Here is a 21,754-nt window from a genome sequence, read left to right as displayed (position 1 = left end):
AAATTATTTTGCTATTTAAATGGAGGGTTTAGTACATAACTTTTATGATGCATATTGTCTTTGCCTAATTTAATGTTTATTTTTGTTCCCTCAGCTCTTATGTAATTGTCCTTCAAAAATTGTAGGAAACATCCAGTGTCAGTTCGGTCTAGATAACAGAAAACTTTGGGGCACCGCTGCACCCAGACGCTCTAGAGCAGGAGATTGAGAGGTATGCTAGGGTGTGGCTGTGGCACTTCTTAAGTGCCTTCCTATTCCCCAACACGTTGGGTAACACCATCAACTAGGCCTTCCTCAACATACTGAGCCAGCCTTGGGAGAATATAGGAGCGTATAGCTAGGGCAGCGTGGTCCTAGCATGGATCTATCGTTAGCTCTGTGTTGCCTGCCGACGCAGTACAGGAGGTGCCAACCTAGGAGGTTGTTCTCACCTACTACAGGTTTGATGTTGGGAGCGATAGCCTGTCGGGAGGCTCATTGTTCACGATTTACCTGTAAGTGCATCGATTTTTTATTTTTCTCAAATTTGATGCCGCACTTGTGACTGACTATCCTATTCAATGCAGGTATGGAATCATGTGGACGTAGGACTAACTGCTCTATATGTCTGGCAAGAAGCAGAGGTAGTTAGAGGGAACCCAAAGTGTCGGTGCATGTAGTACTCGGACACGCTAGATGTCCTGACACAACACCAGGTAACAACCACTTTGATAATGCTACTTAGTGTTGTTGTTTTTTTATTGTTCCAAAAAACTAACTGTAGTTACCTAACTTTTAGGTGAATTGGTGTCCGTGGTCCAGCTTCGAGCTAGAGGGGTACCTGAGTCCTCGCACTGAGGAAGAGTCGAACGAGTGGCTTTTTAATGGGCCACTAATTTTCTTCCACATGGTCAAGATGCACTACCCTATAAGGGTGTACAGGCAGTTCAGAAGATTGCAGCCATGCCCACCACCGCTGTACACAACTAACAAAAAGTTGCATGGGTGTGACAACTAAAACATAATAATTTAGCAGTCATGTGCATACATACAACCATTAACTTACGTTAAACTTGTAGGTACGATCGAAGGAACAGGTACAAGGAGAAGAATTGAGCCGTGACGCACACCCCGTTCATCCATGAATGGGCTAGTCGGCAAAGGGTCCTGGTCGCCGAGATATCGTCGCATGACCAACGCAACTTCGACTGCTACCTCCAATGGTTGCATAGGAGTACCCGCACACATATGCAGGCCCCCTACACTAACAAGCCAATTGATGAGGACAAAGATGAGGATGACATCGCTGATGCGTACGACGAGGCGACAAGGATGGAGACACAGCTTCAGAGAGTCCCGCTACAGAGATACGTGGTAAGAAATTTGAATTTCAATACAACTGCATGTCGGCGTTCCTATGAATTGTAGTGATACGAACTTAGCTTACTTTTGTATACAGGCATCATAGTTGACAAGTCTGTCCAACGAAGTAGCCGTGTGACTTCACAAGACCAGAGGGGAGCCGCACAACATTCTACACATCTTCGTCGATGTACATTCTATTCTCAGAGACATGACAGTGGTTAAATGGTTCCCATGACTCATTCATCCGTGTTTTCTTTTTTTGTAGAAAGTGAGGAGCTGTAAGAAGTTGGCACAGAAGCTCAGTTACGTGGATACTCCGTGGGAGATGCCCTATGACCCAAACCTATCTAGTTCCTTATGTTCGAGCACTATGCCGACATGAGCAGGTTCCTCCGACACGACGGCTGGTGGGACCTCTTATGTTCGTACTCCCGGCAATTGCGGCAAGGGTCCTACGGAGCATGATGTTGAGGAGGATGAGGATGAGGAGGACGAGGACGAGGATGAGGAGGAGGACTATGATAAGATTGGGATGTCTCAACTTGGTGATGCACCATTTCCTACACAGTTCAACACACAGGTACTTGAAACAACCCTTCGCCATATACATCACAATTACTTAAACATTGTAAGTAACGGTGCCTATATTGTAATTGCAGGGTCCTAGTTACACTCAGCAGTACCACCAGGTGTACCGCCAATGAGACTGTACCGATGTTGGGTTCACCCCTAACGTGCTGCCTTCACGTCCGAAGAGGTAGCGACGTCTGCGATCACCATATACTCCTAGGTCATAGGAGTTCTTTAGGATGACATGCTGCACTTATACTCAGACACCCATATACTGATGGAACATGTAGTATGTCAAGTAATGTAGAACTTATGTATTGATGAACTTGTGTCGTAGTTATGACTTGCTGAACTTATGTCGAACTTGCGATGAACTTGGGATAGTGCTCGAGCGATGAACTTGCGATGAACTTATGTCGAACTTCCTGTTGACCTATTCGTTAAACCGACACGATGACATAACAGAAGTGCCTAAACCTTCCCTTTGTTGCCGCTTTGATCGCCGCACCATGGCTAGTGGCGCCTTAGCCTTGCCGTGCCATGGCTGCTGGCGCGTTAGCCTTGCCACGCCATGTACGGTGGCACGGCAATCCCATGCTAGGCGCTGGCCATAACTGTCGAGAGTTCCGACGTACATCGAGACTTCTGACGGGCGTAGACAGCCAGCTAGCAAAAACCCAGGTGTCGGGACTCGCGACTTGGGTCTGGACTTCTGACTATCGGGAGTTTCGACTCACGTCGGGACTTCCGACGGCCACAGTCACTGCTTAGGCTAAGTGACTGGGCGTCAGGACTTCCGGCATGAGTCGTGACTTCCGATGGTCGGGAGTTCTGGCTTACGTTGGGACTTCCAACATCAACAGTCACTGAAAAATATTCTATGTGCTCGTGAAGTGCTAGAGTGTCTCTCTTTTGATTTTTTTATGCTTGAGCACTCTATCTTCCTTATACCAACTAAGTTTGCATTCCTCTTTATAGTGCGGCAGATCCTAAACTCAAAAAAAACCTTTGGAGAGCGCTTTGAGTTCGTCCGCCTTTACAACTTCAAGAATTGAGGGATACCATTTCATCTTTATCAACTCTTTGAATCTTTTATGGGACTAATAACTATGACATATCTCATTAAGATCACATTAGTCCCTAATTTGAATGTTATCAATACACCAAAACCCACATAGGGGGCAAATGCACTTTCAAATCCTCAGTCTGAAACATACTGAGTAAGCAACTCATCATCCGAGTACTAGTCCTCTATCACAACCTTGTTGTTGTGGTTAGGCTCACCTGCATTGCTCTGACCTACGTGTCGCCTGTAGTAAGCGGCCTATGTGAAGAACACGTCATCATCCTCCTCCGCCTGCAAGCCCGCCTCTATTAGAGTGATGAGCTCACTCAGTCTGTCAGTATCGTCCTCAGCCTCCTCCGCCTGTAAGCCCGCCTCTACTAGAGTGATGAGCTCGCTCAGTCTACTAGTGTCGTTCTCTGCCTCCTCCGCCTGCAAGCCTGCCTCAGCAAGAGCGATGAGATCGCTCAACATGACAGTGTCATCCTCATCCTCGTCCCCTCATCAGACAACACAATCAGTGATTGAACGGTGCGACCAGCTCGTGTTCTGTGCTCATCTAACTTCTTTTCCTCATACCTTGCACGAGCTACCTCTGCGGCATGGTCCTCGCTGCATCCAATCTCTTCATGTATAAAATGCAATCAGTTAGCAATACGATTATATTACATTTAAAATCAGACAACGAAAAAGGTTTTCAAGAACTCACTGGCACATAATGCAACAACATGCTCGTTCAAGACCTGTATCTATACTCTTGTCTCCTCCATTGCCTCCTTCCTTGCCCTCTCCTCCTCTAACGTCCTCCGTCTCTCTAATCCCCATTTGTCAAGTCCAACATCGACCGGGTTACGAATACCGCGCTATCTAGCAAACTCACGCATCTTATTTTTGTGATGTTTAACGAATAGGTTGACGTAGTCAGATCCATATCCCCTCTTTCGTGCAATTACTTGCCTCCCCTTCAGTTCATTCAAGAACTTAGCTTGACCATCATAACATTCCCACCTGCATTTCCTAGTGCTCTGTTCAAATAAAAAATTATATCATATATGTCTTAGCAAAAGAAACAAAATACGATTTCATGTTTACTATAAAAATAATCAACCTCATCATAGTCAACCATATGGCTGCAATAATGACCTATTCCAAGCTCCGAAGGGACTAGATCATAGTTGGATTTAACACCACATTCGCACTTTACTGGAGGTGCTTTGTAAATTAACTTTTTTTCTTCTTTTCCTTTGCCTTTGGTGGCTCTGACCATTGATTCTTAGGATCGTAGAGCCACTCATTGAAACGATACTTCGCAAATCCATAACACTACAAGAGAATACATTAGTACACGCACACCTATAGAGATAAACATTTAAACAGATACACTTTTCACTTACTTCGTGTTTGTTCGGACACACAAACTCTAACGTATTCTTAGGGTTTATCACAGGTCGATCTCTACATTCACACAGAGGAGGTTCCCGAGTCGTCTAACTGCGGCTAGGTGCTTCTGCTTAGCCGTCATTGGCGGGGGGTTAGGGGGGTGGAACCCAACCCTAGAAGTGCTCACGTGGATGTCTCTCTCTACACCAATCATCGAAAAGAATATACCTAGGGTCAAACTTCTTTGCACCGTCGATCCACTGAAAAAAAACACCTCTCATGGTCCTACACAACAAGATTCTAACAAAACATACTTACACAAATGAAGAAAAACAAGATAGTGGAAACAATTACTTATATTAAAACGACTACATGTGTAGAAGCAAAGCGCCGCTGTGTCTGGATGTCTCGATTGAAACACGTCGGCCGAGAAACCACATTCACAGTTAGGGACAAGGAGGTCAGGACGGACGGGGACATATTTGCTAGACGCGTCGGGGTATAATTCTTGAGGACGACCCCGTTTTCGTCAAAACTCATCCCAATACATTTCTTGCATCAACAAAACGGTTGTAATTTAACAAACAAAAATCAAAACATCACAAATTAATGTCAATGAGAACCATTTGCATTACAACAAATAAAATATAACCTACACTTTGGTGCAAACTCTATCTTAGATGCAAACATGAAAACTATATAAAAACTATACTTTGGTCAGTAAAAAATAAAATTTGGTACATCAACGGTGTGTCCATATATTTATTCACATATAAAAGTAGAGATGCAAACTCAAACAAGCAAAATACATGGTAATCATAATTCTAACTAACCAATTAACCTTAACATTGACAATCCTAATTCTAATCCTGATCCTTCAATCCAACGTTCTAACGAACTCATATTTTCTTCCATATCCTACCTACTTATTCAAATCATTCGATCCACCGTGGAGACCAAGGAAGAGCTTCGGGGAAGGTATGGAGGGGAACGCCAAGGGAGGGAAATTCGGTAGCCGACCGTGGAGGAGCCGGGAGGCAATGGCGCGGCGGTGCGGGCTGGAAGGCGCGCCGGCGGGAACAGGGTGGCACGAAGGCGGCTGCTGTGCCCTGGTGACTGAACAGAGAGGGAGGGGTGAGACTAGGCCGTGGGCCTATATTAGGCTCTACCGCGCCCTGGACGGTGGCGCGCCACTGCTGTGCCATAATGCGTGGCGTGTCACCGCCGCGCCCTAATCGGTGGTGCGGCAGAGCCGGCCACGTCACCGGTCAGGGGCCCTAATCGCTGCTACGTGGGCAGACTCGCCGCGCCCCCGTGCATGGCATGGCAGCGTTAAATCGCCGCGTCGTGCGAATAGGCGCGGCCAAGAGTGTTAAATTTGAACTTTTTTTTAAACAGTGTTAGTTTTAAAATTAGTTTAAAAATATATTAAAAATAAAAAAAATCCATACCAGCAGGCAGCAGCCAAATTTCGGCAAATATCTCCCCTGCCCGTGCAACCGGTCCACGCAAACCCCCAAGAATTATCCGTTGCCCGTCGTCCACTATCCAGTATCCACACAACCCCTCGGCTTAAACCCCTCCTTCCCCTTCCAATGCCCCGGGCCTCCCCGTAGCCTCGGCGTCCCCGTCCCTCCATGGCCGCCCCACCGCCTCACACCCCGCCGGCGGCGGCTCCCCAGCCTCTCATCCTCTTCCACCACCACCCGCCAGCACTGGTCCTCCGCGTCCGCCTCCGACCCCGCAGCCTCCGCCTCGCGAGGGTGCCCGCGCCCGCGGCCACGGCCACGGCGGCAGCCGCGGCCTCCGTCGCCCCCGACGACATCTCGCAGCTCAACTACCGCCTCCGCGCCATCGCCCGCCGCCGCGAAGCCTCCTCCTCCGCCGCCTCGTCCTCGTCCTCCTCCCCCGTCGACCCGGCCCAGGCCGAAGCGTACCTCCGCATGATCCGCGACCAGCAGCGGCTCGGCCTGCGCCAGCTCCGCCGGGAGGTAGCCGAGAGCGACGACGGCGACGAGGAGCGAGCGAGGAAGGGGGTGGCGGCGGGGAGCTCGCTGGGGCATCGGGTGGACCCGCGGGAGCTGGAGCCCGGCGAGTACGTCGTGCACAAGAAGGTCGGCGTCGGGAAGTTCGCCTGCATCAGCTCCGAGGACGGCGTCGACTACGTCTTCATTCAGTACGCTGACGGCATGGCCAAGCTCGCCGTCGACCAGGCCGCGCGCATGCTCTACAGATACAACCTGTATGGCCTCCTCCTTGGCCCTCAGTCCTCACCCACCCACTATCTCTGCATACACGGCTTCTGTGCTTTGCAACCATTCCAATTGGAAAAATGAAATTGCGCTCCTTCAATCACTGTGCTCCAATTGGAAATCCTGATTTGTCCTAGGAACCAAAATTTGAAACTGTCACTTTCGTGATGGATGCGGATTTGCTATTTCGATTGGTGGCAACGAACACATTCGCTTCAATTTTGCATGCTATGTTATGACTTATTATATGAGCCATTATCTCGATCTCAACTGGAAATTAAAATTTCACGTTAACCATTTATTCAGATTGATCTCTTTTGCAGGCCTCACGAGAAGACAAGGCCACGGAATTTGAGCAAACTGAATGATCCTTCCACCTGGGAGAAGCGGAGGCTGAAAGGGAAGCTTGCTGTTCAGAAGATGGTTGTCAACCTGATGGAATTGTATTTGCAAAGGTTGAGGTTGGGAAGACCTCCGTACCCAAAGCCGGCATCCATGGATGACTTTGCCACTGAATTTCCTTATGAGCCTACTCCGGACCAATGCCAGGTCAACTTGAATGAACTACCATAGTTTTTTCTTCTAAAATAAAAAGATGCTACTCACATCCCTTATGTTTTTGAAGATGTATACAAATAGAAATATTGCTTCTGCTGGGTTTCAACTCTAGCCTACCCCAACTTGTTTGGGACTTAAAGGCTTTGTTGTTGTTGTTGTTGTTGATACAAATAGAAATATTGCAATTACCCTCTCACTGACATGCATGATAGATTGATAGACAGAGTTACACCCTGATAGCTGCTGCGATGTGTGTATGTACTATTTTAGATCCAGTTCAACATCGCATAGTATTTTCTGAGCAAAAACTGTCTCCTTCCTGGTGGATGCATAGACCAAGGGTGAAATGTATGGCAATTGTACATGAAATCTCTTCATGCCCCATTAATACGCAGTTAGATTGTTTCCTTGCATATGACACACATCTACTGGCATTATATGGTCTGGGCTTAGAAGTCTTTCAGTTCCCTTTATACTTGCTTTCCATACCTGTGAGACTCATTGCGTGACTAGCTCAGAGATGATCCACTTTGTATGGCATAATCTATGGTATGCACTACTGCTCTGTTTGCTCTGTTAGTTCTTGTTGTCAGAGTTGAGGGTCTCACTTGCTATATCCTAGAATTCTACTTCCTCTGTTCCAAATTATGACATTTTGGCATTTCTAGATACATAAATTTTGCTACGTATCTAGATATACACTTATGTCTAGATACATAGTAAAATCAATGCATCTAGAAAAGCCAAAACGTCTTATAATTTGGAATGGAGGGAGTAATTGTAGAGCTCTTCAGATGCGGATCTGTGTGGGATCTAAAAGAGATAGAACCAACTCATTCTGATCACTGTACTTCTCCCCAGGATTCTTCTATCCCAGTCCTATTAACTTGAAAAACTGCCCGGAAGATCCGAAATTCAGGATTCTGTTGCATGTACACACACTACAAAACATTATATGGTCCACAGTACAATACATTCTAAATAAACTTGAATGCTGGCTGAAATGGTGCTCATTCTGATGACAGGCCTTTATAGATGTTGAGAAAGATCTGACAGAAAGGGAAACACCAATGGATAGATTAATCTGTGGAGATGTGGGCTTTGGCAAAACAGAAGTCGCAATGCGCGCTATATTCATTGTTGTGTCTGCAGGATTTCAAGCTATGGTTCTTGCTCCAACAATAATACTTGCCAAGCAACATTATGATGTAATGACTGAGCGTTTTGCGAACTATCCAGAGATAAAGGTCGCCATATTTAGTGGTGCTCAGGTATGCCGTGGCAGAAGTTAATTTAGCCTACAATTTTTCTTGAACGCAGTTTAGCCCACAATGCAACACATTTCATATTTCCCCCTTTCTTTCGGAACAATCTATGTTTGTATTTAATTCTTGACCCTAAGAAATGTTGCACCCTGATCTCCTGATTCTTAATAGCCTAACATTTAGCATGAAAAGAATCCTTATATATATGACTTGTATCATTTGCAAAGATAAGATATGTAATGGGTTGCATGGCTGTGGCAGTACTGTCTTGCAACTTAATGTTATTAGTTGTCAGATTATTGTACAAACTTGTTTTAAAGAAGAATATTTTATTCATCCTTCCTTTCTTTAGTGATTTTATAACTTTTGGAATGTATATAGAGTTGTGTTGATGTCAAGTGTGTTTCAGCCTTGCTGACGCCCAGCTATCAAAAAGTTATTACATATTGAAATTAATTTACTTAACATATCAACTCTATCAATTGCACTGTATAACATGGTGATCTCTTCTTTGTAGAGCAAAGAGGAGAAAGATGAGCTAATAACAAAGATTAAGAATGGAGATTTGCACATCATTGTTGGCACTCATGCTCTTCTTACGGAAAGGATGGTCTATAGCAATCTTGGTCTCCTAGTGGTGGATGAAGAACAAGTACCTCTGTGAATCTTGCTACATTTTCTTTTTCAATCCTTGAAATTATCTGTCTTCTTTTGTTGTCATTTGTGTGTGTGTAATTGCTGTTCTAGTCTGGTGGTGGTGTGGGTGAAGGGCAAGTGCCTAGAGAAGAATAGAATTTTGAAAGCTACATTAGTTCCATTCTTTTCAAAGTCTACTATGTTAAGTTGTCATAGCTTAATGCTGTGATTGGCATCTTGCAAGAAAGTTCGAGTCAAATCAAAAGTTATCATATATATATATATATTTTCTTTTTATGCATATATCTTCATACACTCCGTTTAAAATATTTACAGAAGTTTGGTGTTCAACAAAAGGAGAAGATTGCCTCATACAAGTCTTCGATTGATGTTCTTACACTTTCTGCAACACCCATTCCACGTACTCTGTATGTGGCTTTGACTGGTTTCCGTGATGCAAGGTAAGGTGTGGTTACAGTAGCATGTTCTTTTGTACCTCGTCTATCTTGTTGAGATAAGATATTGTGTCATCTAGAATTTAAATATAGATGATTTATTGCGGAACGTGATGGTAATCGCTACCACTACTTTAAGACCATTATCAGCTAATGACTACCACTAGACGTTTTTTTTGAACGGGAAATACAGCAGGGGAGTCCCCCACTGTTAGAAATTATATTAATAGGAGAAAAAGAAAAAAAAACTGTTATCACTAGACGCCAACACGAAATTCAGCTTCTTGGATATTACATGCTATCTGCTCTAGTTTTGCTCTATTTAGTCTGTACCACTCTGCTGGTACTGCTCACTAGAGTGACATCCATCTGTTGTTAATAACAACATAAAAATATAAAGGACGTGGTTTAATGATATTACTGTATTTTATTTGCACTTGTTCAAAATATGAGTAATAGCTAGCACTTCGACCTTATTGCTCAAAATAAGAAACCTCTACCATCTATGGATTTTCTTTTGCCATATTAGATTCCATGGACGAATGGACTATTATAGCTTGCAAAAGATTAATAAACAATTAATGCTACTGTGGTGCAGGTAGATTATATGCTTGACAAATTAGTGTTATCTGTTACTAACCTTAGAAATGACAGAAGATATCTCAATTAGTGGAGATGGCCATATATATATAGAGAGCCACATGGGCTATATGGGCCTATAGGATGGGCCTTGATATACACTTAACACCCCCCTTCAAACTCAAGGTGGAAGCGGAGGATCTGAAGCATTGAGTTTGATCAAATGAAGCCGATGTTGCTCTCGAGTTTGGGCTTTCGTGAAAAAATCAGCCAGTTGCAGCTCAGAGGGTACATACTGAAGATCAATTGTCTTCTGATGACAGTGAGAACGAGTGAAAAAGGCATCAACACCAATATGCTTAGTAAGCTCATGTTTGACAGGGTCATTGGCAATTTGTATGGCTCCAGTGTTATCGCACAAAAGAGGTGTGGGTGCATCACAAGATATACCAAAATCAGCGAGTAACCATCGAAGCCATACAATCTCTGCAGTGGTAGTAGCCAGTGCTCGAAGTTCTGCTTCGGTACTAGAGCGAGAGACAGCAGCTTGTTTCTTGGACTTCCATGCAAGAGGAGAAGAACCAAGAAGAATGCAATAGCCTGGGATAGAGCGGCGATCCATGGGGTCACTTGCCCAAGTGGAGTCTGAATAAGCATGAAGCTGAAGTGGACTATCGCAAGCATAAAACAAGCATCGAGATGATGTCCCCCTTAAATAACGTAGCACACGCAGCAAATGGCCAAAATGAACAGAAGTAGGAGCACTCACAAACTGACTTAGAATGTGAACAGCATGAGCAATGTCAGGTCGAGTAACAGTAAGATAAACAAGGCTGCCCACAAGATGCCGATAGCGAGAAGGATCCTGAAGAGGCGTTCCATCAGTAGCACGAAGTTGCAAGTGCATATCCATAGGTGTGGCAGCCGTGCGATTATCAATAATGCCCGAACGAACAATAAGGTCATGTATGTATTTTGATTGAGAGAGGTAATAGCCATTGGCAGAATGTGAAATCTCAATACCCAAGAAATAACGAAGAGGACCCAAATCAGACATTTGAAATTGCACACCAAGTTGCTTCTTCACATGGGAAATATGTTCCACATCATCTCCAGTAATTAAAATGTCATCAACATATAGAAGGAGCAAAGTACGCCCACGTGGAGAGAGGTGAATAAATAGAGCAGGATCATGAGCACTAGCTGAAAAACCAGCAGTTCGTATCACAGAAACAAATCTCTCAAACCAAGCACGAGGAGCCTGTTTGAGACCATATAGGGCACGACGAAGACGACAAACATATCCTAAGGGAGCATCAACACCTGGAGGTGGCTGCATGTAAACTTCTTCATTCAAGTCACCATGAAGAAAGGCATTCTTAACATCCATCTGAGAGATAGCCCAGTTTGAAGTGGCAGCCACTGCAATCAGAGTACGAACGGTAGTCATATGAGCAACGGGTGCAAATGTCTCATCATAATCACGGCCTTGTGCCTGCTGAAAACCTCTTGCAACAAGTCAAGCTTTATATCTCTCTATAGAACCATCAGATTTTCTCTTAATCTTGAACACCCACTTAGATGTGATTGGCACTGTATGTGATGGTAATGGAACAAGATCCCAGGTCCCTTGACGATCAAGGGCAGCAAGCTCCTCACACATTGCAAGCTGCCATTCAGGGATGCTGGAAGCTTCTTGATACGTGGAGGGTTCATCAACAACAGCATTCACAGATGGAAAACCATACTTGTCAGCAGGCCCAATAGTACTACGGTCCCGAAGATTATATCTTGGACCAACCTGTAACTCATCAGATAAAGCTTGTGACTCATTAGCAACATTAGAAACATTAGCAACGGGATCGTCAGGACTGGTCAGGGTGGTAGAGGTAGATGAAGGAGCAGTGGGACCTTTGGGACGACGAGTGAAGACATGTTTAATGGGTGGTTTAGATGGAGGTGGAGGTGGAGGTGGAGGTGGAGAACTCTCATGTGTAGATATCACATGAGGTGGAATGGAGGAGGATGGTGCAGGAACATCACCTCCAGATGAATTAGTAGGAAAACAAAGAAAGGAGGTGGACTCAGTGGGGGAATATGAAGGTTTAGTAGATGGGTTGTAAAAGAAAGGGCGATCCTCAACAAAATTCACATCACGGGAGATACGTATACGACGAGAGGTAGGATCATAACACCGATAACCCTTATGCTCAGGACTATACCCCAGAAAGACACACTCAACAGTTTGAGCTGTCAACTTGGTCCGCTCACGAGGGGGAAGCAAAACATAGCATGTACATCCGAAGACTCGGAGATGATCATAGTTTGGAGGAGTACCAAAAAGTAATTCACCAGGACATTTGCCAAACAGTTTGGATGAGGGCTGTCTATTGATGAGATAGACAGCAGTAGAAATAGCTTCGCCCCAAAAATGTGATGGAACAAATGAGGAAATGAGAAGTGTTCTGGCAGTTTCTATGAGATGGCGGTGTTTGCGTTCAGCAACACCATTTTGAGCATGTGCGCCAGGACAAGAGAGCTGAGCAAGGGTGCCCTCGGAGGTCAAAAAACGGCGGAAAATATCAGATAAATACTCATCACTAGAGTCAGAACGAAAAACTCTGATAGGAGTAGAGAACTGAGTGTGAACCATGCGCGCAAAAGATTGATAAATAGAGCACAGTTGAGAGCGATGTTTCATGAAATAAATCCAAGTATAACGGGAATGATCATCAATGAAAATAACATAATATTTATGACCACCCTTTGTAGCAAAAGGTGCGGGACCCCATACATCTGAATGAATAAGATCAAAAGGCCTAGCAGAATGTGAAACACTAGATGAATATGGAAGCTGTATTTGCTTTCCAAGCTTGCAACCTTTACAATGGAAACTAGATTCGACAGATGCATGACCTAGACAACCTTTATTTATTAATGTTGACAAACGGGACCCACATAAATGACCAAGACGGTGATGCCACTTGGCGAAGGACGAGGTGGATGAAGATGCAGCAGATGACACACGAGACGTGGATGTGGCTGAAGAAGGAAGGCGCAAGGTGTCCAAAACGTAGAGGCTAGGAGCACCTTTACGGCGATGGCCAGTCCCAATCACAGTCCCGCTTCGACGATCCTGAATGAAACAAGATGAGTCATCAAATCCAACAAAGCAATTTTGATCAGTAATTTGGCCTACTGATAGAAGATTCATGTTCAACTAAGGTACAAGAGAAACATCAGGTATAGAAAAATGAGAATTGCAAAGAGAACCCTGGTGAGTGATGTGACAGGATGTACCATCGGCAGTCTGAACAGAAGCACCATCCGCGACTGACTTGCAAGCAGCCAAGTGGGACTGATCAGATGTCACATGGAAAGAAGCGCCTGAATCAAGAACCCAAGACGTCGAGGAAGCACTGACAGGTGAGGCTGCAGCAATAGAGACTGAACCTCTAGAAGTGGAGCCCGTACCACGACCACGGGCAGCACGACGGGCACGAAACTCAGCCAATTTCTGTGGGTGCTGGACAAAACAATTTTCTGGAGGATGACCAGTCCTGCCACAATGCTTGCAAGGCTCTGAAGAGGTGCCTTTTGGTGCACCAGACCTCTACGAGGCTGCCAACACACTATGAGGCACAGACACAGAAGAAGCAGACAGGGACTGAAGACGTGTTTCTTTTGCAAGTAAATCAGCCAAGGCCTGTGCCATAGTGAGATTAGAGGAATTGTGAAGCGATCGAGTGCGAATGGAATCATATTCTGCCCAAACTCCCATAACAAATCTGTATGTAAGGAACTGCTCAATGAAAGTAAGTGTTGTACAATTCTCTGTAGCTGTGCATTGAGGTACCATGGAGATCAAAGAACCCATCAAACGATCAAAAGCGGAGTAGTACTCATCAATGGACATATCTTTCTGTTCAATGACATGAAGTTGTTGCATAAGAGTATGCTGAAGAGCACCACTATCTTGAACATATCGTTGCTTCAAATAAGACCACATGGGCTTCGCTCTTTTAAACTTACGAAGACTCATGATCATAGTTTGCTTAACACTATTGACTATGGCTGCCATCACTTTTCCATCATTGATTTCCCAGGTTTTAATAGCAGCAGCATTACTACCATCAGGGTTACGAGCAGGCGGATCATCAGTCAGATGAAAATAAAAACCAACACCCCTTAATGCAGTCTCAACACAAAAAGCCCACTCTGGATAGTTCTGACCATCTAAAGTGATGTTGATAACAATGGCATTGATTTGTGATGTTGACATGGTTGGAAAGGATACTGACCGCTAACCAACAGGGAGACTGACAGCGAACCAATAGGGAGACTAAAGCAGGGATCAGTCACCACCGTTGCAGAAGCAGAAGTCCTCTGTTTCCTCTGCTGTGCTATCTGGAGGAGATCGGACGATGTGCAGCAGCAGGCGGGCCGAGGAAGAGCCGTGCAGATGTGCAGGCCCGGACGTTGATTCCACAGAGACGAAGCGGACGACGTGATGCGCGCAGACGGCGCGTCGGATGGGACGCGGACGAGTGCGCAGAAGAGGCGGACGACCGTGCGGACCGCGCGGACTTCGCGGGCAGACGACCGTGCGGACCGCGCGGACTTCGCTGGCGGACGGCCGCGGGACTTCATGGGCGCACCGCGCACGGGCGCGAACGTCACAGGCGGACGGGAGCGTAGGTACGGTGCGGCGACGGTCGCACGGGCCGCGCGGACGGCGCGGAGCGACAGACCGTGATTATGAAAGACGACCGCAACGGCGGCCTGATAGGGATTGGATCATGGGGGGATTAAAAATTTGATTAGCTCTAATCCCAGCCCTAATCCATGGCTCTGGTACCATGTTACTAACCTTAGAAATGACAGAAGATATCTCAATTAGTGGAGATGGCCATATATATATAGAGAGCCACATGGGCTATATGGGCCTATAGGATGGGCCTTGATATACACTTAACATTATCCTATAGTAGACTAGTAGTTTTTATGCTTGCATGGTTCTCCATAATGTAAACACTTTAGTTGCATTCAACTTGTATACTTTATTTTCTGTTTTTCTTATTGAAGTGTATTTCTACTTCCAGTTTGATGTCTACACCACCTCCTGAAAGAGTTGCTGTAAAGACATGTGTCAGCATTTAGTAAAGAAAGGGCCCTATCAGCTATCAAGTTTGAGCTGCAACGTGGTGGTCAAGTCTTTTATGTTGTGCCTCGAATAAAAGGTCACAATTCTGTTAGCTTCATATGATTTTTTTTCATGATAGATCCTCATGATGCACGAAGTATGTTTCTTAATAATTCAGTTTACTTTTCTTTAAGCTTGTTCTGTAAACATTTGACCTGCTTGAGCTAAATTCTTTTTTTTTTCCTTCTCGGAAACTCTGGAGAGCTGCGTTTCTTTGTATTAAGAACAAGGGGTGAGAACCTTTACTACACACACATACACACGAACACACACCAACCCACACCAAAACGTATTCCGTTGACAAGGTTACATAGATCGCCGATGACACATGTCAAAGCGACCTGACCAAGACTAAGCCTAGCTAAATTCACTGAATTATGCTGTTATCAAGATAAATTCTGGCTACAAATCTGGCTTGGTTAAATTGTATTTACTAGTTAGCCTGTTTAATAAATATCTCATTTGAATGGTTGAACAGTATGAACCTGACGCTTGGTTAGCCGTTTCAGCTGAATCGCTAGAAGTCTAGTCTTACAACTACGCATATGATTTGTCTCTATATGGTCCTTTTGGATAAACAATGCACTATTACATTTTAAAACACATATGCATGTCTCATATTTAATTCATCATTCAACAGCAATAGACGATGTGTTGCAGTTTCTCAAGGACTCTCTGCCTGATGTACCAATTGCTGTTGCTCATGGAAAGGTAGGTTGACTAAGTTGTTCAAGAAGTTGGGCATCCATTTCACTGTGCCATTTTGTAACTCCTTAGTTCTCAGTAGACATTATCTATATTTGCGTATCTTGTGTTGTATTAAAAACCAAGATGCAAATGAGAATTTCCTACTATTTGATTTAACATATTCCACTGTGGGCACAAACCCTGTGTCACTGGCGGATCCAAGGCCTGGTGACCGTGGGTCTCCACCTGGGCTCCTCGCAGTTCGTGTCTATTAGGTCCAATTATTAAGTAGCCCACATATAAGGAGATAAGGTCTAATTCATTGCTTAGCCCATTAAATCGTACGTTTTTCTGAAAATTCTTGGGCCCACCATTACCTGTGTGGTTGCTTATTGTCCAAATTAATTCAAGTGGAGATTCTGTCTGCTCCTATAGTTCATATCATTTTATGCTTAATTCATTTACTTCAGCATAACATGCCAACTTTTTTGAAGTCATTATCTTAAATTATTAAATATTGCCTGTAAATGTGTTTATATTCCAGTTGCATAGATGAATGAAGCATTAACCTCATTGACTAATCTTATTTGTTAAAATTTATTTCCTACAGAAAATGTCAAAGAACATACAACTTGCTATGGAGGATTTTGCTAGCGGGGAAGTCAAAATTCTTGTCTGCACACATATCATTGAAAGTGGAATAGATATTGCAAATGCCAATACAATGATTGTCCAGTTTGCTGAACTATATGGACTTGCCCAGCTGTATCAGGTAGCTTTTATTTCCTTGTATGTTTTTTCTTTGCCTTGTTAGTAGAATTTTTTAATGCATATGATTAATTCATTAATTTCTAAGTCATGCTCAATTGACAAATATTCTAATAAGAATATAAGATGCATGTATCTACTCTCTAAATTTCAAGTTCATTGTTTTGCCTTTGCTTCAGTTACGAGGAAGAGTAGGAAGATCAGGTAGAGAAGGCTTCGCATACCTTTTCTACACTGATAAGTCTTTGCTCTCGAGAGTTGCAACGGTGAGCTCTACAGTACACCTTATAGTTTGTTATTGGTATCCATCATTTAATTTATTTTGTCTCATACTGTTTTACTGTATGTGATGCTGAAAGCATATTTGGGGATGTTGTACAAGATGTTGAAGTCCCAATAAGAAACAGAATCTGACTTTTGATTATGTCAAGATAGTTTGTGCTTGTTACTTGTATTTTACTAAGGCCAATTCACAGTACAGGTGGTACTACCTTATTAGCTGTTTGGGCATTTTTGTAGATGAGACCTACTCTCACAATCGGTAGAATCCTGACACTGTGAGTCTGTGACAACCCCTCTTGCAGCCGCTTAGGCAAGATGTGATGTCATTAAGATAGAGACAGGCTATTTAGTTGGTGAGAGCAGATGAGAATTGCATCTGTTGTTATTCCTAATTGAGAGATTGGATACAGAGTACATTTTATAGAGACTTAAGGCTAAGAAATAAAGAGGACGCCAGGGGGAGAACTATGTGTTTGGCAGACTCTACAAGGAGGAGGTTTATGGTTGACAGAATCATGCATAAATAAACTTCAAAAGAGTTCATGTATACCCAGCAGATCATGGACTACTACATTTGTCATTTAACATTTTCGTCTACAGGATAGACTTGGAGCTATTGAGGAGCATTCAGAGCTTGGACAAGGTTTCCATGTTGCAGAGAAGGATATGGGTATCAGGGGATTTGGAAGCTTGTTTGGTGATCAACAGTCTGGAGATGTTGCAAATGTTGGCATTGATCTATTCTTTGATATGCTTTTTGATAGCTTGTCAAAGGTATCTTCACTCATTCGGACACATTTACTAATGATTTCTTCTCATTTTGTTTTCTACTTAATAATCATGGCATTGGTTATCTAATATTATGGTGAGCCTTAAGCTATTAAATCTGCTGCATAAGAAATTTCTTTCTTACAAATAGTGTTACTGATACAATATGGTGGTGCAAATGCACTTGTAATTGAGCTTTTTTGGGAGAGAGAAGGTAGAAACATCTACCTGGCTACCAACTTCTGAAAGGTTTCTCTTACCACATTGGTAACACTGAAGTCAGATATGACAAACTTCACTAATAATTCATCTAATCATCTGCTACACATTTGCAAATTTGCATCAGTAGAGCTAACTGCTTCTCAGAATTGTGAGACGCATCTTACATGGCCGAGAAGATAATTCCTGTTCTGAACTACTAGCTTGTGTACAAGTGTCCTTATCATGTCCTCCCCTTTGCAAGACAGTCTATTCTTTGCTTGATTCATCACGGGTGCACATTATTGTATTTAGAATCTTCAGATTACTTGAAGGATAGTTAAAGCAGTTTGGCTAGTCCTTCAGATTACTGAAAGGATAGCTAAGAATATTTGTATTTTGCTATTTCAGTTTCCAACAGTACAACTATTGGGGATGATTGCTTTCCTTTATAAAAGCAATTGAGTAATTTCTTAGCTAAGTTCTATCTATAAGCTCTGCATGACATGCTATTGCCCATGATAATTCTGATAGGATTACTCTAACTCTTTCAGGTTGATCAGTTTTGCCTTGTTCCCGTTCCGTACAAAGATGTTCAGGTGAACCTGAAAATACTTCTCAATTTGAGTTGCATAGCTTTCTAATGCAAGCATTACATAATGATATTTTGCAATTTTGTACGAGCATTGTTTGAGTGAATTTTTTCTTGGGGCAGCTGGATATAAACATTTCTCCACGTCTCCCCTCTGAATACATAAGTTATCTGGAAAATCCTGTTGAGTTGCTCAATGAAGCGGCAAAAGCTGCAGAGAAAGACCTATGGACCTTGATACAGTTTACAGAAGACCTCCGTCGACGATACGGAAAGGAGCCCCGTGATATGGAGGTTCTTCTTTGTGCTATGATCAGGGCTCATGATTTCAGTTTAGTGGCTTACTTTGTTGTGTTATGTGCTTTCTCTTGCAGTTACTACTGAAAAAGCTCTATGTAAGACGGATGGCTGCAGATCTTGGTATCAGTCGGATATATCCATCTGGCAAGATGATATTCATGAAAACAAACATGAACAAGAAGGTATTTAGGCTCATGACAGAAGCAATGACTTCTGAAACACATCGGAATTCCCTATCATTTGCTGGAAAGGAAATTAAGGTAAGGGTCCATGTTCCCCAGTATGCAATTTCCTGGAGCAGATGAAACTGAGGAAAATCAGTCCTAGTAATGATTTTGAAATACTATAAGCAAAGCAGTATTTTAGTTGTGATGGATAGGATTAAATTTGGGATCTTGTAGGTTTTATGTGATGGATAAGTCTGGCTGCTGTGGTCTTTGTGGGGCTGTTGTGGTTTTTATGGGGTTGTTGTGGTCTTTGTGTTTTTAGGACAGCATAGGACAGCATCTTAGACTAGAGGACAGCATCTAGGACAACATCTTAGACTAGCATCTAGAGGACAGCATCTTAGCATCTAGGACAGCATCTTAGACTAGCATCTTGGCATATGCTTGGCTGGCTAGCAGCCTATAAATATGTATCCCCAACCCCTCGGATTGGTATGGCATTGAGAAATAAATCAGAAAATTGTCCCAACTCCTAGTGTCATCCTCTCTCGATGAGAGTAAGAATTCTGCTACTTCCAAGAGTGAGAATTCAGCGACTAACATTATGCCCAAAATCCAATCAAACAATATTCTTAAAGTACATGACCTTCTTTATTATCTATATAGCATAAATTAATGTGATCTTTAGTGTTCGTGCACAGCCAAGTGGTTAGTGGTTTAGTGGCTTAGTGCAAATCCTTCTATTAACCATAAACCATGTGCCTGGACGCACATCTCTCTTGTGTTCAAGAAAAAAATATTTCCATGTGTCGCCTTTCTTACAATTGTACTCTTTTCGACAGGCTGAACTCCTCGTGAGCTTGCCAGATACCCTACTTCTGAACTGGCTTTTCCATTACTTATCAGACTGCTATACTGTAATACCAGCCCTTGTGAAGTACTAGATTATTATTATTTCATAAGAACTGAAGGCTTTTGCCGCCACCATGAAAGGGGACAATTTATCCATGCTTGAAGAGAATGGTCTGTCCGAGAAAGCAGTCTTGGCTATTTGATTCATCTGCGAAGGATGGCTCTTCATTATGTTGGTATTGGCAGTCAGGCTCTGGCAGGCCAAAGCAAGCCCATATGCACTATTGATTTAGGAAAAGGTCTGTCAAAATTGTCAACATAACGAGCATACTTTAGTCCTATACACAAACTGGTATTATCTTGAGCCCCAAAGTTCCCTTTTTTGCAGTTCTTCAATAAATCCTTCTCACACTATCTTCTTTATTGGTTGTCGTCCTGCCAATTCTTTCAGGAGAATGCTCAACACAAAGCCACATATTGCAGTTTTCTACATTCGCTGACGGGATGATTGCCTGATGCATAATCGCTAAATTCAGGTGCAATGCAAGTATGAAACATGAAATCAGGAAGCTCAGAGAACTAGTTCAGAATACCTGACAATAGATACGTTAAAAATTCTTCTAGGATTTTTGACATGAACTATAGAAATATTGCTCGATAAAATGGTAGGTAGGGAACTAGGGATGGCGTTAACCATACACCATTTGTCTGACAAAAATCATTAGGAAATTTGGGGCCATTTAGTCTGTGAGTTAATATTTGTTGTAAATGCCTATTCAAACAGATTGTGACAAACTGACAGCGACCATATTAGTTGACAAAATTTCACGGAACTACCAGTTTTTTACATAATACACGCAGATCCATAATATTTGACACGTATCACAAAACTACTATTTTGGGCCTTTTGGCACTTGGACCACAGAACCTGGTCCCTAAATAGTTGGTATTTTTTTGCAAGAAAATTGTAGCTTTGTGGTAACAAGTGCCAAAGTAGTTCTATGGTACATGCCAATTATTGATCAACTCATTTGGTCAAAGTAGTTATGTGAAACTTGATGTATTGGTTTTGTACAACTAAGTTGTGTAACAGTTTAAGATTTGTGCTTTAACATTTGAAGCTTAGCATAGTTTAGCTGAAGACAGAAAAAAAGTAATAATATCTCAGGAAAGCACTGATATGTTAGAAGAAACATCCTGCTTGATAAGTTCACGAAAACGTGAATTGAAAATGACATCTGAATATCCGATGTGAAATCAAATCGTGGGGTCTCGGTCTTCATTTAAGCAACACTTCTGTCCAAATGTACAAAATGGTGCAAATGAAATTCATTGCAAAGCATGTCTAAGGATCTGCTTGGATCACTGTACTAAACTCTGTAATCACCTAAAGTTTAGTCCTAGGCCATCTAAATGGGTAAATTAAAAGGTGACTACTATTTGGTCCAGTCTAATTTACCTTCAGTCGATTTCAATAGTTTACGTATTCAAAATATAGGACTAAACTTTACTTGACTGAGTTGGGACTAATGACTAATCTAGGTGATTCAAGAAAACTCTAAAGGCCTATATGTTTTCTTGTAATTGAATATTATTTTAAGAGTCAAGAATCACATTACGTTTTAGATCTTAATTAAAGTGTTTCTATCAGTATGGAGGTTTTTTTTTTGGGTCCAGACTCCGGAGAGATGAGCGGAAGGTGTGGCGACAAATCGCTCTTTCTATTTCTTACCCTTTCAATTTGACGTAGGTGTGTAATTAAGATTTGAAATGCTGTGGAATATGGAATTCTAAGCCAGATAGTTTGATCCAAATAGGCCATAAACGTTTTTGAA

At 42.9% G+C, this 21,754-nt stretch overlaps 2 pseudogenes; one reads left to right on the top strand and one right to left on the bottom strand.

The window, feature by feature from the left end:
- Positions 1–5,921: 5,921 nt before the first annotated feature.
- On the top strand, positions 5,922–20,780 carry LOC136490160 (ATP-dependent DNA helicase At3g02060, chloroplastic-like; annotated as a pseudogene).
- On the bottom strand, positions 12,776–14,322 carry LOC136485354 (uncharacterized; annotated as a pseudogene).
- Positions 20,781–21,754: the final 974 nt, after the last annotated feature.

The sequence above is a fragment of the Miscanthus floridulus genome, chromosome 10 (assembly GCF_019320115.1).
Source record: "Miscanthus floridulus cultivar M001 chromosome 10, ASM1932011v1, whole genome shotgun sequence".
In the NCBI taxonomy this organism is placed as follows: domain Eukaryota; kingdom Viridiplantae; phylum Streptophyta; class Magnoliopsida; order Poales; family Poaceae; genus Miscanthus; species Miscanthus floridulus.
Note: the sequence above shows the minus strand (reverse complement) of the source record. Positions and strands in the feature narration are given on the sequence as shown.